Here is a 14,186-nt window from a genome sequence, read left to right as displayed (position 1 = left end):
TGTCCCAAGGGGCAGCTTCCTAAGGGATTGTCAAGTATAATTTTAATTATTAGCCACAGTTGGTTTATAGTTTGATTTAGACCCTAACTGCTAAATAATCCCACTTTACCACACAGGAAGTTCCCACACTCCCTAACCTCTTATATCTGACTGCTTAACATAACTTCCCTGTCTGCACAACCTCTGAAGATTTTTGAGTCCAGGACTGCTGAAATCCATGGTATTCACTAGCGAATATTTACGGTATTCCTCACATATGTTTTCAGAGAACATCTCTGCAGCCTCCAAAGCTTGCCAAACACCAACATCGACATAGGGGAAGAAAGTAGCCAGAACCAACGCCAACCCCCACTAGTTCTGCTACGTTGGGGAATGAGAGCAGATGCCAGCATGAGAAGTGTGAAGGGGGCTCAGGTGCTATCAGGACACACTAAGGTGTTTACGACTCAGGTGTTCCTCGTAGGGGACTTCCTGTACTTACCTTGCCGTGGGATAACACTGTTTACCTTACAGGAATGTGTATTTCTTATCACTGGGTTATATGAATTACTCTTATCAATATCTTACCTGTAGGCACTTTCACTTTAGCTTATGCTGGGATGGGTTCTGTGTATTAATGACTAAATTCATAGGAATCCCGTGAAGATCTTAATTCTGAAGGAGGCATCCCCAACTGCTGAAAATGCTATGGGATGGTTTTATTTCAAATATAAGAAAAGAAAAAAAATTTAATCCTCAAGTACATTTCATTTAAAAATCTCTAACTCACACTCGAAAATGTGATGCTTTATGTTCAAGTTTACCATAGTGAAGATAGACCCCAATTAAGTAATAGATATTTTTTCATTTCAGAAGTGATCCCTTTTTTGTGTGTATATTAAACTTCAATAAAAGTTTTCTGTTTAAAACAATTCTATTGGTTTTTTTCCCTGGGTTGTATGATTACAGGTGATGTTTGTTGGCTTATTTTAAATTTTGTTGCATTTCCTAAGGGCCAGGGATGAACTGTTAAAGCCTTAATTCTTTCTCTAAATCCCACTTTGGTCCAAAATTGATCACCTAATGAGCATTTGAGAATACAAGTGTCTTCCACCTGGTGCTCTAGGCCAACTACTTTTCAGATCAGAAAGGAGACGTGTACCTGGCCCCACACACTGAGATAACATTGTTCTCCCGAGCAAAACAAATCAGTTTCAAACGTTTCCAAGCTACCTAGAACAAAACAAGGAAGTTAGCTGAGATCATTTTAAGGAAAAATGCTTACTCACCATAAACCCACCTCCACGCAATTATTTCCTCTGTCTTGGATCCCTAAGAATTTTGGAGTTTATTTGGAGGAGGTGAAATCGACAGCATCATGGAGACCCATCTGCAGAATGCGTTATTCTGAAGGAGAAGCAGGGTGACTTTTGTCAACAATCTTGGGTGTCAAATTCAGATGCCTGAGAGGGACACCAAAACGTGTGATTCATCCAGCACTTTGAGTCTTAAGAATTTGAAAGCAGGGGCGCCTGGTGGCGCAATTGGTTAAGCATCAGACTCTTGGTTTCCGCTCAGGTCGTGAGATCGGGCTCCCAGCTCAGCCTGGACTCTGCTTAAGACTCTCTCTCTTCCTCTCCCTCTGCCCCTCCCCCGCAAAGATAAGTAAATAAATCTTAAAAAAAAAAAAAATTTGAAAGCAAGAATGCTAATCAGATATTCTGCCGGTATTCAAATGATACCTGTTGCATGTCACTCTGGGTCTTGGTGTCCCAAAGCCCTGGTGCTGATAATTCTTTGGTGGTGGGTTTCTATTTTGGAAACCCACACCCTCACCTTGGTCATCCAGCCACACTTTTGCAAGCCTCTATCCTATGCCAGATAAATTCCTTTACTAATTAGGATAGCCAGCACCAGTTTCTGTTGCTTACAACCAAAAGAATCTAAGTTGCTACCAAATCCAGAAGTTCTAGCTCCACCAGGCCTCAAGAAAGGCCTGCAAATGGGAGCTGTTAAACCATCAGGACCCTCCATTTCTCTCGGCTCAGCTGCTCCAACTTTCTTTATCTCTGAGAACTTTCCTTCTGTACTGCTTCAGTTATAGGGATGTAGGGAGTAAAGATGGTCTCCTCATAACTCCTGATCAAGAGACCAGTTCACACTAATGAGCAGGCTATTTCCCAAATCCCAAATCAATGCTTTGGAGTAAGATCCAAGTGGCCCATTTGAATCAACTGTCCACCTGTCTTGGTTAATGTATGGCCAGAATCCATTGTCAAGTGCCATCATGGCTGCCAAAGGCCCAGGCCAGTGGAGTAGGGAGAGAAGCCATTTCTCACTAACTCACCTTTTTTGTCTTTCACATGGGCTTCCTCGAGTCATGATTCTGGGAAGCTCTGCACTGGGATCTCTGATCACCACCTGGTACCTAGCATAAACCTCTCTGTGTGTTTCATGAGATTGTTCGTCAGCAGAGACCATGATTTTGTAAGTGTTGTGGAAGACAGTTCCTTGAAAGTTCATTAGTAATAAAATAGTAGGGGATAGTCACTTTAGAAACTGAGCTTGGTCTTTTGTGCCTTCATTCATTGTCCTAATTAAAATATCCTAGTTGAGGGGAGGTGGATGGAGGGATGGGGAAATAGGTGAAGGGGATTAAGAGTACACTTATCACAATAAGCACTGAGTAATGTACAGAATTTTTTAATGACTATATTGTACACCTGAAACTAACATAACAGTGTATGTCAGCTACATTGTAGATTAAAAAAAATTAAAAATTAAGAAAATATAAAAAAATAAAAATAAATAAAATATCCTAGTTGATTTTACCTGACCAAGAAAAGAAAGAAGGAAGGAAAGAAAGAAAGAAAGAAAGAAAGAAAGAAAGAAAGAAAGAAAGAAAGAAAGAAAGAAAGAAAGAAAGAATTGGTCTATTTATATCTCCTGGGCTGTAGGCATTAAGGTAGCAGAGGGACATAGAACAATACTATATTTGGAGATAACAGGGAGAATTGCTTGACTGTGATACGAATAGTTCTCAATCATTTGAATTTCACATCCCAATACATTTTTTTAAAAATATGGACTGTGGAGTAGTATCATCAGAGAGGTGCTGACTTTTTATTTTGCTAAGGAAGGACATTAAACCAAGAAAGCTTAAATCTAAAACCAACAACATAAAAACAAAGACTTTACCATAAAAAAAAAAAAAAAAAAAAAGGCTGGAAGAGAATAAAAAACAACCTTTCTCCATATAAAGCTGCTCTTCTAAATTGTTCCAACTTTATAAAATACCCACTGGAGTGGTAGACCACCAAGCAACCCTTTCCAGTGAACTTGAATTTGGAATCCACTCCATGACACAATCTACCTTACCAAAGAGTGAAGTTTAAAATGGGGCCAAAGACAACACCACTTCCATTAGAATTCTTCCCTCCTACAACCAAGGTTTTCAACAGAAGTGAAGGCATGTTCCCCCATCTCAGTGTGGTGTCCTTCTGGACATGAAGTGCTAGCTGGAAGCAAAACAGAGCCTTATACCACCTGCTGGCCATGCGCCAGGCACTCTGCTAAGTGGTATCCATACAACCACGTATGCATTTGGTAATATTCTCTTTTTCACTGATGAAGAAGCCGAGGCTGGGAGAGATGATATTACTTGCCTATAGTCATGTAGGCTGATCAGTTCTGGAGCTGGGATTTGAACCCAACTGCATCTGTTGCCCAAGTCCACTTTTCAAACCATGAGTTTTCTCCTTGAAGATTCAAACAAGGATTTTGACGACCAAGAGACACACACATTTTCATTTTAGAGAAAAGGTATTTATGAAATAATTCATTTTATTTCGGACTTCAGACTTGAGACTGCAGAAAATGTTAACAGCTCTGTTGCCTGAGTCGTGGTGGTCATCTTGTTGAATAACAAAATATCTGAGTCACTTAGACTTTAGAAAACCCATGAGGAGCTTTATTTGTGATTGAGTGGTTTTGAAATCAAGTCACAACCTCAGGCATGAGGATCACATACTTATTTATGTTGGTGAGATAAACTGATTGTAAGTGTTATGTAAGTAAAAGTGAATAGGTTGACACCCCTCGGGACATTGTTAATGGTGAAACTCTATGGACTCATTGATCACATGTCTTCAGAGCAGGGCAAGGGAGCCTTTTTATCGCATTCTATCAAACTGTTATTTATCTCAAGGATAGAAAATAATTTCCCTCCGGGGCGCCTGGGTGGCTCAGTTGGTTAAGCGACTGCCTTCGGCTCAGGTCATGATCCTGGAGTCCCGGGATCGAGTCCCACATTGGGCTCCCTGCTCGGCGGGAAGTCTGCTTCTCCCTCTGACCCTCCCCACTCTCATGTGCTCTTTCTCATTCTCTCTCTCTCAAATAAATAAATAAAATCTTAAAAAAAAAATCATTTAAAAAAAAAAAAGAAAAAATAATTTCCCTCCATCCCTCTGTCTTTAGATACATTTCAACATCTGGATTTAATTCCTGTACATTCACTTGCAGCCTTGACCTTGTGTAGGTGGAAGTGTCATTGAGTTCTGTGAGTATGGACTCTTCTGTCCCTGAAAATATCCCCTGAACTTCTACAAATATCTCCAATTCCTTGACCAGGATTTTCATGGTTAGAGAAAGGGCTTCATTTGAGGATATTCCAGTGAGAGAAACAAATTCAGACCGAGATCCTTACACAGTATCGATTCTTTTCTGAAAGCTGGTTTTGATAAAAGAAAGGGTATAAGAGCAAGTGTGCATCACATGTGATGAAAACACGTAAGAGCTAACCTGGCATTTACTACACATCAGACATTATTCTAAGTGCTTGACATGAATTAACTCATTTGATCATGTTAATAGCGTTAGGAGATAGGTAGTATCATAATCCATATTTTATAGATTAAGAAACAGAGACACAGAGCTGCTGAATGATTTGCCCAAGTTTGCAAAGCCAGGAAGTAGAAGAGCTGGATTTAAACTCCGTTGGTCTGACTTAAATTAGTCCCTTTTAACCACTGCACTAACTAGGCCATTGAGATGGGGTGGGGAGGGGTTGGGTGGCCACATGAGCACCGTAGAGAAAATGCTAGAGCCCAGAAAGGACTCCAGACTTCCAGCCTCACTGAGGACATCCCGACAGCCCTGTCCATATTTATTAAGATGTGAAAAGAAAATGGACAATTCTCTTATTGATTCAAAAAGAAAAATGTAAACATTCAAAGAGTCTTCATGAAAAGTCTGTTTGCTGCCCTGGCTTGGCAAGTCCCAGAAATGGGCTGCTCAGGAGCCTTGCAAGGTTGAAGAGGACACCTGAAACATTTGAAGAGAATACGGCCTCTTTTCTCTATCGTCTGGTCACAGTTGGTCAAACTTCTTGTTTTAGAATCACAGATGCCCACCGTGGCTACCCTAAGCAGAAAAGGAATTTGTTGACAGATATCGTGGAGTCCACAGAATTGACAGCAAAGCTAGACAACCTGACCTGAAAAAGTAGGTAGGCCTCAAGGGGGATGAAGCAGCCAAACTGTGGCCAGAATTATACCAAAAGGAAAGTCTGGTTAGGTTCATAGTCCCCGAGGCTGCCACAAGCAGGGGGGACACAGCACGTGGAAGTCCCTCGCTGCCACCACCCACGCAAATCTCCAGTCTGCAGGCTCCTCACGGAAACCCCCACCCGCAACATCTGATTGGCTGAGGTTAGTCACGTGCTCTCTAGTTGTGGCTCAGCTGGGAGAGGGGCTTTTTTTTCCTTTAATTCCAGTATAATTAATGTACAGTGTTATATTAGTTTCAGGTGTATAATATAGTGATTCAATAATTCTATACATTACTCAGTGTTCATCATGATAAGTGTATTCTTAATCTGTTTTCCGCTTCCTGCCACCCACCTCCCCTCTGGCAACCATCTGTTTCTTCCCTATAGTTAAGAGTCTGGTTTTTTGTTTGTCTCTTTTTTTCCCCTTTGTTCCTTTGTTTTGTTTCTTAAATTCTGCATGTGAGTGAAATCATACGGAGTTTGTCTTTCTCTGACTGACTTATTTCGTTAGCATAATACCCTCTAGTTCCAACCCTATTGTTGCAAATGGCGAGATTTCATTCCTTTTTATGACTGAATAATATTCCATTGAATACATATACCAGCTCTTCTTTATCCCTTCATCTACAGTGGACACTTGGGTTGTTTCCATATCTTGGCTATTGTAAGTAATGCTTCAGTAAACATAGGGGTGCACGTATCTTTTCATTTTCTTCGGGTAGATACGCAGGAGTGGAATTACAGGATCATAGGGTATTTCTATTTTTTATTTTTTGAGGAACCTCCATACTGTTTTCCACAGTGGTTGCACCAGTTTGCATGCAAGGGGGACTTTTCTGAGCCTCTTTGGCTTCTGTAGTGGTGCAGATGTCCCTATTTTAGGGTTCCTTAAAATATTCTAGGTTCAAATGCTGGGCAGAATGGTGTATTTGCCATCCAGATTTAAGGAAAATGCAATAATCGTCAAAAGTATGGAAATATATTATACTCAAGATGGAACACAGGAGAGTATGAATGAAGCTGGATGAGGACATGCTTTGATTCTCAGCTCTCCTACTAACTTACTGTGTGACCATGGGAAGGTCACTCACAATTTCGGAGCCTAAATTTCCTTGTTTGTAAAATGATAGTCAACATGGTATTTGCCTTCTGGATTTGTGGTGATTCCCAGAAAGGGTGAGAGCAGGGACATTCACAACATTTACAAGTTATACCTGAACATCTTACATACGAGTGTATATTCATTCTCCACTTCCACTAGAGGCAGAATTAGCAGGAAGAATGTCCCATAGTAGGAAAGGGGGGTCTTAAGTTGTGGTGAACCATGAGAGATGCAGAGCTGAATGATGCAGGAAACCCCCAAAATTACCTTCCCTGTTAACGTTTAGAGAAAAGTCCATTCACACCTTGTTCTAACATGCTTGAGAATATAACCCCTTAGGTACTTTTTTCCTTACAATTAACTGGATGGCCATGACCACTGGATGTTCCTTCTAGGTGTGTACTTTTCAAGATATCTTGCAAAAGTTTCCCTTTAGGAACCTTCTCTTTGTTCTCACATGATAGAGGCTTCTGAAGATAGGATTATACGTATAAAAAATGCCACCTGGCCCCAAAAATTCCACCACCCAAGACATCCACCAAAAGCACTCCTTATGGAATTAAGACATTCCCCTGTCTTTGCCTTCAGTTAATAGTAATTTAGCTAATATTTACTTGCCAATATTTATTGACTACTTGTTACATGCCTCATATGCATTGTCTTAGTGCTTGAACCAATTCTATGAAGTAAGTACCACCCTTTACAGAAGCAGAAGTTGAGTCTCAATGAGAGGATGTCGCTTGTTCAAAGTCATGCTTTAAACCCAGGTTTCTCTTACTCTAACCTTTAACCGCTACCTTTTGGACAATGTATTTGACAGGATGAGTGAGCAGCTGGGGTGCATGTGGTGAAGGTGTTGTGGGTGCATGTTCATGTGTTGGGAGGTGTGCATGTGAGGAGGATGTGGGGGGTGTGCATGTATGGGAGGGTATGACTGAAGGACCACGTATGGCCACACAGCTACAAGTGTGTGGGCAGGTGTACGCGTGTGGCGGGGTGTGGACATGCTCCGTGGTTAAGCCAGATTTCCTGCATACGGAGAACACAATAGGTTCCTAACATCATTGTAGAACTCTGAGATTCTGAGCTTTGAGGTGCAAATTGGAATTTAAACTTGCCATATGAGACTTTTGGAGGCCCTCCTAATTTTACTCATCCACTGGGAAGGCCACTATACGTCCTTTCACCCAATCATCGTGAGATGCTCTATATTGAAATATCCACTTCATCTTGCATCTCCAGCTAGTAGGGAAGAGCTTTTCTGATGATAACTTCTTTTCTACTAGGTTATGAAAATCAGAGTCCCAGAGAACTCAGGAGGTTTCCTGAAGTAGCCATCTCAGTAGCCTTAAATGAAGGATGGTGGTCAGACATTTTCACTTTGGATTCCATTTCTGAGGGAACTGCTGACTCAAGCTCCTCGGTGTCGATGCACCCATCCAGGTTTCCTGCTGGCTGGGCGGAAACGTAATTTCTGGAATAAGAATTTTGGGCTTTTTGTCTTTTCTCTTAATCCCTTAAGGTAAGAAATTGCGACATATCTACCCCTGACTTTTAAGAGAACGTAAGGACTCATTCATTAACAATAACAGAAGAATAGGGGCGCCTGAGTGGCTCAGTTGGTTAAGTGTCTGCCTTGAGCTCAAGTCATGGTCCCAGGTCCTGGGATCGAGCCCCTCGTTGGGCTCCCTGCTCAGTGGGGAGTCTGCTTCTCCCTCTACCCCTCCCCCCTGCTCATGCTCTCTCTCTCTCAAATCAATCAGTAAATAAAATCTTAAAAAACAGTAACAGAAGAATAGAAAGAAAGGAAAAGGAGAAAGGGAAAAAAGTGCCATCACGGGAGCATTTGCACCCATGGGGGCACCCTTATTTTTTAGGGACAAGAAACTTCTTTTTGGTCAATAATGCAGAGCAACTTTGGAGTTAGACAGACTTGGGTTTGAATCGGCCACTTTCTACCTTGGACAAAATACTTACCCTGAGTTTCATTTACTTTTCCTATAAAGTAGGATAATAATATGCATGCTTCTCAAACATTAATGTGCATATAAATCACATATTAATGTGCATATAAATCTGTAAAATACAGATTCTGGGGGGGAATCTGTGAGTATTCATATAAACACACGAGATCCCAAATTATTCTCTCCAAGTTGCAATAGGATCAGACCCTGATTGGCTTTCTCCTGGTTGCTGTAAACATCATTTGATGTTGTGCAAGAACCAGACTATGGGAGGTTTGCCTAGCTGTTCTCTAGCAGTGGAAGATCAGATCACAGGGTCTAGATTGTGAGGCCTATTTGACATTTGCTACTAAACTTTGTTTTTCCTAAGGACAAAGAATTCTTCTAGTGTTTTCTTATTTCAGAACAGTTCCCTTGACCCACTTCATGAAACTGATAAACAATCAGATATCCAGTCCCATTCATCCTGGAGCTGACTGGGACTACACAGGTACTTTCCACGATTCCCTTTAGGTGCTTATCCCTTATGAAGGTATGCACTCGTGCTTCATATTAAAGCTCTGGGAATACACAATCAGAGCGCAAAATGCTTCATGCAAATCAACAGCCATAAGATCTGTCAAGGCAGGCTCTTGACACACAGGAGCAAAGGAAAATGTATTTTGCATCCAAAATAATGAGCAATAATAATTCTATCATGGAATTTCTCCGATTTTCACCCTGATGGAATTAGCCAAGTTATATCATGCAAGAAAGTGTAGAGTAGGTATGTCTGTGATGATGTAATGATGACATCATTTTAAAAGTCAGTTATGAAACATATATAGTACCAATGGAACTTTTCAAAATCGATGGATTGCTTCATTAGGCAGCTTAACTTGACTCTAGATCCAATAGTTATAGCTGTATCTTCCACAACTATTATTGATAATAATAGCTAATACTCTTTACCATGTAACAAATACCATTTATAACATTAACTTATTTAACCAATTATTTCCACTTTCATGTGGAGATGTGTTGTTAAAGAGTGCACGTCTTCTTTGTACAGATTTCTATTTTCTCAGACATTTCAAAAAAAGGAAAAAATGAAATAAAATGTTCCTTTATATCGATCAACTCAAAAAGTACAGCTATAGCAAATAAGACATTTAATCTCTGTTATCTTGCAGGATATTATTTGACAAATATTTATTGAGCACCTAACCCGATCAAAGCATAGGTATAGATACTAAGAACATAGCACAGAGTAAGACAAACCGTCTTCCTGCCTTCAGGGAGCTGACATCCTAAAGCAAGCTAGAATTCAAGTTATAGGATTGTGACTATATAATACTATTATAATTATAATTTATAATAGTATAGAAGAACCACTATTATTTCCATGTTATAGATGAGGACAAGGTGAACTAAATCGGCCACATATGGTAGGGTAGATTCAAACTCAGGTCTGGCTTAAACTCTCTAAGAAACACGTTTTTCTCCTATAAAAAGAAAAATAATACTTATTTTACAGTATAACTGTGTTGGAAGAGATAGTAAAATATCTGGCACACACACAGGAGCTCCTCAATAAATTATAATTTGTAGTAAGAGGAAAATGATTCATAAACTTGAGTGTGCACCCTGTGTTTTTCATCGCCTTCAAAATGGAACAGCTCTTTTAATGAGGAAACTTCTCAAAAGTTCTCCCCATGTAACTCTGTTTGGGGGATTTAAGATACATTTTTCCATTATATAACTTTAACTTACCAACAGGACCGAATTCTACTCAGAAATCATTAGCATGTATGGGGCCCGACAATGTTTGTGAAGATAGCATTTAATTGTTTTCTACCCATTTAAAGCATCCATCTTAGCCTTCCTGAGATATAGGCATAGTAACCCCCGATTTTATGAATGAGGAAACCAGGTTTACAGAGGTTAAATAACCTGCCCTAGGCCACACAGCTTGTGAGTGGTGGGTTCATGGCTTCAACCCAATACGTGGAGACCAAAACTATTATTTATACAGAATTGCTTTCTATATGACACACAAATAAAGCCTTCCAGGATTTACCAACAACTACTCCCTCAGAACACAGAGAATGCATTGATACTGATCTTTCTCTTTTCGCTGAAGAATGAGGAAATAATCAATACTCAATGGTCTATTATTTGCTTTTTGGGTGCTGGCCAAGGTAAACACCACTATGTCCTATGCTCCAGGAGAGACAAAACCCAGGAGACAACATCTGTAATTTCAAGGAGGTTTTTGTCTACTTAGGTGGAGAAACATTTGTTTCTGGGACAAATGTAATAGAGATTATGACCTTAATTTTTTGAAAGCCCAGTCCCTATACTTAATAACTTTAACGATAAACATTTTAGAGCTTTAGTATATGCCAGGAACTCCCAATGCTTTGTCATCCTCAGAAAAACACCACTAGGTGGGTGCTCCCCTTATCACCACTCTGAGCTGAGATACCTGAAGCTTAAAGAGATGAGTAAATCGCCCTTACTTTATCTGCCTACTAAGCAGCTGAGCTGGGATTTGAACTCAGCAGCATTTCTTTGCTAATATTCCTTTGGCTTTAGTCAATTATACAGTCTCCCAAATCAAAATTGCAATATTAAGGTGAACACAAGGTATAATAATTGAGACATTATAAATTGTCTCTCTTGCACGCAGTTTGCAAAAACCTGTGCTGAGAACTTTTTTTTTTTTTTAAGATTTTATTTATTTATTTGACAGAGAGAGAGATGGCGAGAGCAGGAACACAAGCAGGGGGAGTGGGAGAGCGAGAAGCAGGCTTCCCGCCAAGCAGGGAGCCCGATGCGCTGAGAACTTTATCTGCATTGTTCTCACAGCAAACTCCATGAGGTTGGCTATTATTATTATTTATTATTATTATTATTATTATTATTATTATTATTATTATTATTATTGCTGTTTCCATGGAGCTTGGGCTTTGCTCAGGGTGTGAGGTTGGAGTTCTAACACCAACCATGCTACAGATGCGGAAGGTAAGTCCTCTGCGGATCCACAATCTGAAAGTGGCTCTAGGACCTACACCAAATTTAGTCAAAGCTTTGAAGCACAAAACTATATTACCATTTAATGTATTTGAAAGAATTTTGTGTTTTTCAGTGGCGAAACCAGCTATTGTCCTTCCAAGGACTTTTCCGCTATTCCCTCATCACATATGCTCACACGCATGCACATGCATGGGTGCACACATGCACACATACACACACATAACCACACTTTGTCATCTGCGGTGGCTTGGTGTGAGGGCTGGAGTATAATTATCCCGTCAGGACTTGGTAAGATTTCCCAGAACCAAACAGAGGGCCTGGGCCTGTCTCAGTAATGATGGTGGGCATTTATGAGATGCTTCAGCATCTCTCATTAGTAATTCCCAGCAGGAACCCCGGGCAGGATGACTCACAGAGGCTAAGTAATGAGCTAGGGATGAGGCCCAGTTAGGAAGAGTGTTTCTGGGCTGGGCTCAAAGCAGTCACGTTGAATTTAGCTGCACCTTGTCAAGGATGGATAAGTTTCCGAGAACTAATCTTCTTCCCTCTGCCATCCAGTATACAAATTACTGGGGACTTTCTCCACTGGACATGAGAAACCAATTTTCCTGAAATAAGAATGTTCTCGCCGGCCGTTATGCCACTAACAACTGCCTACACTTCCAAGTGTTTACTTGGAGTTTATAAGGCAACACAGTGCTAAACTCATATGAAAATCTAGAAAATATAAAATCATTGCCCTTTCTTTTTGGGTGCACCTGCAGAGAGAGAGAGAAAAGAAAGCACAAGGAAGGGGGATAACTCAATATCTGACTTAACAGAAGAGTTATTTATTGACCATTCACTATGTGCCAAGCACCTGCCAGAAGCAAGGTACACAATGGTGGACTAAATGCATCTTGTATTTGGAGCTATTCTTTTTTTAACCACCATTAGCACATAAAGCAACGTTCTTTCACACAGCCCCACACAAACTGATCCCATGTCCGCCCCTCTTTGTGATATTCCCACTTAAGGAACATTCCCAATATTCTGAGATGGTCTTGGTTTAACAAAAGGCGACGTAAAATGCATGATGTAGATGGATGTATATAATAAGGGCTAGAATCAGAAAAATCTGGGGTCTGAATCCCACATGAGCCACACGTGACATTGGGCTTAACTCTCTAAGCTTCCGTCTTACTGATTCATTTATTTTTGTCATTGGGCTGAACTCAGTGGGAAAACTTTCGTACAATGTCTAGCTTAAGTGCCCTATCATAACCTCTAGAAAGCGCTCATTTGTACATTATATAAGATGTATATATTACATATAGTATTTAATCTATAGTATGTGATATATAATGCGTATATATAGGGATATCTATAAATATAATGCATACCAATTACATTGTAAAAGGAGATATAATAATTAATATAATACATTATATTAATATAGTTATTATTTTTTTTAAGATTTTATTTATTTATTTGAGACAGAGAGAATGAGAGAGAGAGAGCACATGAGAGGGGGGAGGGTCAGAGGGCGAAGCAGGCTCCCTGCCGAGCAGGGAGCCCGATGCGGGACTCGATCCCGGGACTCCAGGATCATGACCTGAGCCGAAGGCAGTCGCTTAACCAACTGAGCCACCCAGGCGCCCTTAATATAGTTATTTTTATTAACATTAGCAATCATCAACATCTCAGGACAAATCTGAAATGACAGAGTTCAAGCTCAGCGTGGACTGCTAAAGGTTCTCAAGAAACAAACTAGAGGTTTAGAATAAACTCACTAGGGAAGTTACCAAAACTAGGGTCAAAAAGGGCCCGGTCACGTGACTGGGGAGCCGGAAGAGAAAACAACTTGGCTGGTCTTAGTTCCCGTGCTGGGTCAGAATGACAGGCCACGAATTACTCTAACACAACCAACAAAAATTTCCAACTTCTCTTCCTGAATTAGTAGAACAAGTTCTACTCTGGCCAGCCCCGATGACTCTAGAAATTGTGTGCGTGCGTGCGCGTGTGCGGCCCCGCGCTTGCCTAGGATGGACTTTGCAGGGGTGGGTGGGGCTGGTGGGGCCCGGCGGGGGGAAGCTGCACGTGCGCGTCTTTGCACAAAAAGAGAGGGGGCCGGTGGACGTGGGAGAGGTAGCCCAGCCGCCACCGCAAGCCTCGCTGTCACCGCATTCCCTAACTGCCCAAAGGGATAACAACTGTATCGAGTGCTGACTACCGACTAGGCTCTGCTGTTGGCGCTTTACCTCCTGTAATCCATTAAATCTTCCTAACAACCAAGAAGTGGAGCAGCCAGGGAGGAAACTACAAACCCAACTGTCCAGCCTGGCCCAAGTGAAGACCCGAAGGTGAAATGCCCTCTTTGGATGCATTTCACTTGTCTCCGACACCCCACCTTGGGAGGCGCAGAAAGCCAACCTTCCTCCAAAAGGAGTTCGGTCCAGGCTGGCAAGCACTGGCTGCCGGGAGGCGCGCGGACTCCGGGGCCCCCGGCCGGCGCCGGCAGCCTTCCCGGGGCCGCACTCGGAGACCTCGCCCGCCCGGCTGCGCGATTGTGCAAGCGCGGGGCTGCCGCGGCGGC

The sequence above is a fragment of the Mirounga leonina genome, unplaced genomic scaffold (genome assembly GCF_011800145.1).
Source record: "Mirounga leonina isolate KUSES-001 unplaced genomic scaffold, KU_Mleo_1.0 Mir_195, whole genome shotgun sequence".
Taxonomy (NCBI): domain Eukaryota; kingdom Metazoa; phylum Chordata; class Mammalia; order Carnivora; family Phocidae; genus Mirounga; species Mirounga leonina.
This window is presented reverse-complemented; position numbering follows the sequence as displayed.